Below are 2,947 nucleotides of genomic sequence, written 5' to 3'. Positions count from 1 at the left end.
CGCTCGGATTGCGTAAGACGGGCGGATTCTTGGGAATCCGCTCGGATTCTTCCCCTGTGTACACGGATTCAGTTCCACCCGTGCACAGCGCATTCCCTTTATCATTCTTCCTTTCTTTCTTCAAGTCTTGTGTTCTTCATTGTGGGGGCACTACTAAGGCATGGATAGCCTAGGCAATTGCCATCCCCACACTAAGGTAAAGCACTACACATCAATTGAAATTGTTAGTCCCTCCCTCACTTCTCTCTTACATAACAATTATTTTGATCAAAGTAAATAAAAATCCAAAGATGACAAAAATGCAATACAAGAATTGAAATGCAAGTTAGGGAGTTAGAAATATTTACAAGTGGTGGTTTAGGGAGGACTCCACCAAACTCTCATTCTTGATGAGATGTCAAGGGGGCATGTTCAAGGTGTTGTTGATGTTGCTCAACACCTTGAAGAAGTAATCAAAAGCTTGTTCATTATTATGGTAGAGGTCCTCAATAGACCGTGGCCCTTGTTGTTGATCATGATCGATGGCATGCCCAAAGTAGGGATTAAAAATCCCTTCAAATTCGTCGTCCCCAAGACCACAAACTTCATTGAGTTGATCATTGAAAATCTCTTGCTTAGATGGAGTCAACTCTCCCAATTTCTTCTCTTGGCCAATGAGGCCATCTTCTTCTTCCTTGGTTGATTTTGATGAGCTTTGCAAGCTCTCCTTGTCACAATTTACTTGCTCTTTGAATGGAGCATCTTCAACTTTCTTCTTCCATTGGAGTTCCGATTTCTTCCTTTCATCTTTTCGGCTATAATGATCAATCATGAAACATGGCTCATGCAAATGAGGAGCTCTCATGGTCTTATCAAGATTAAAAGTTATGCTTTCATCTCCCACTTCTAGAGTGAGCTCACCATGTTTCACATCAAGCACCGCACCGGCGGTGTGTAGGAAAGGTCTTCCTAGGATGATTGGAATGTTGGAATCTTCCTCCATATCAACAATGACAAAGTCCACCGGGATGAAAAACTTCCCAATTCGCACGGGGACATCTTCCCATATCCCTAACGGTGTCTTCGTTGATCTATCGGCCATTTGGAGTGTGATGTTGGTGCATTTAAGCTCTCCCATCCCCAACCTTTTACTTACCGAGTATGGCATGACACTCACACTAGCCCCTAGATCACATAAGGCTTTGTTGATCGTCGTGTCGCCAATGGTACACGGTATTGAGAAGCTTCCCGGATCCTTTAACTTTGGAGGTGAACTCCCTTGAAGTATTGCACTACTCACCTTAGTGAAGGCGATAGTCTCAAGTTTCCGGATCGAATTCTTCTTTGTGAGGATATCTTTCATGTACTTCGCATAGGCCGGAACGTGATTTATTAATTCCGTGAAAGGAATTGAGACTTCTAAATTCTTCATAATTTCCATGAACTTTCCAAGTTGATCATCAAATTTGGGCTTGGCTTGACGACTTGGAAAAGGAAGTCTAATCACAATGGGCTCCTTCTCTTTGGCCTTGTCTTCATTTTTCTTTGAACTTTCTTCTTTTGATGATTCTCCATCTTTGGAGTTTTGCACAATTTCTTTCTTTTCACTAGCTTCCACAACTTCATCCTCAACTTGCTTCTTTGGTGCTTCATACCTTGTATCACTTCTCAAGTGAATGGCACTAACCGTTTCATGTCTAGGGGGATTACTTTGAGGTGGTAATTGCCCCTTTTGTCTTTGTGAGCTTGAAGATGCTAGTTGAGTCAATTGTGTTTCCAACATCTTGGTGTGAGCTAGAATGTTGTTGATGGTGGTTTCCTTTGCTTGGCTATCTTTTTGCATTTGGGTGAAAAATTCTTGTTGGTTCTTTTGCATTTGGAGGACCGCTTTTTGGACATCAAAACCTTGGTCATTTTGGTGATTGTATGGATTTTGATTTTGGTAACCTTAGTTTTGATTGTAAAAGGGTCTTTGATTTTGGTTTCTCATGGGTGGTGGAGTGTATGTTGTTTGAGGGTTTTGAACATTTTGGCTTTTGTATGAGAGATTTGGATGGAAAATGGTGTTTTCATTGTAAAAGTTGGAATAAGGGGTACCACTTTTGTAAGCTTGGAAACCATTAATTTGTTCGGTTGTTCCCCTACACTCACTTGGGTCATGACCCAAAGTTCCACAATTCTCACATATCCCACTTGGGATTGATGAGGATGCCGTCATGGCATTAACATGATGCTTCGATGATTTTGAGTTTTCCTCAAGTCTAGCCATAGCTTGTTTAAACTTCAAGTTGATTGTGTCAATGTGAGCACTAAGTTGAGCACCCAATTGAGTAACGGAGTCCACTTCATGCCTTCCTCCTCTAGTAGCCTTGCGAGGTGTACTATATTGTGAGTTATGGACCGCCATTTCCTCAATCTTGTTCCATGTTTGATTGTCATCAACTTCGGTGAACATTCCATTCGATCCCATATTGAGAATGTTCCTAGAATCTTCATATAAACCATTCCAAAATTGTTGTACCAAAAACCATTCGCTAAGTCCATGGTGAGGACATGAGCGACAAATACCTTTAAACCGCTCCCAAGCTTCATACAAAGACTCTTCATCCCTTTGCTTAAAACCCGTAATTTGAGCTCTTAGCATGTTGGTCTTTTCCGGTGGGTAGAATTTTTTGTAGAAAGCTAGAGCTAACTTCTTCCAAGAATCTATTCCAAGGGTGGCCTTATCAAGGCCCTTCAACCATTGCTTTGCGGTGCCGATTAAGGAAAAAGGAAATAAGACCCATCTAATTTGGTCTTGAGTCACGCCCGTTTGAGAGATAGCATCACAATAATCGCAAAAGGTTTCCATATGAGAATGAGGGTCCTCACTAGGCATTCCCCCGAATTGGCTCCTCTCAACTAGTTGGATGAAGGCGGACTTGGCAATAAAATTTCCGGTGAGATGTTGCGGTGTAGGAGTACCATT

The 2,947-nt window shown here is 41.8% G+C and overlaps 1 non-coding gene across 1 annotated transcript; it reads left to right on the top strand.

Moving 5' to 3' along the window:
• Positions 1-2,516: 2,516 nt before the first annotated feature.
• LOC141644540 (small nucleolar RNA R71) lies at positions 2,517-2,623 on the top strand. The gene has a single exon (XR_012544153.1). It is a non-coding gene; the product is annotated as a small nucleolar RNA R71 (small nucleolar RNA).
• Positions 2,624-2,947: the final 324 nt, after the last annotated feature.

Source organism: Silene latifolia, chromosome 2, assembly GCF_048544455.1.
Source record: "Silene latifolia isolate original U9 population chromosome 2, ASM4854445v1, whole genome shotgun sequence".
In the NCBI taxonomy this organism is placed as follows: domain Eukaryota; kingdom Viridiplantae; phylum Streptophyta; class Magnoliopsida; order Caryophyllales; family Caryophyllaceae; genus Silene; species Silene latifolia.
Note: the sequence above shows the minus strand (reverse complement) of the source record. Positions and strands in the feature narration are given on the sequence as shown.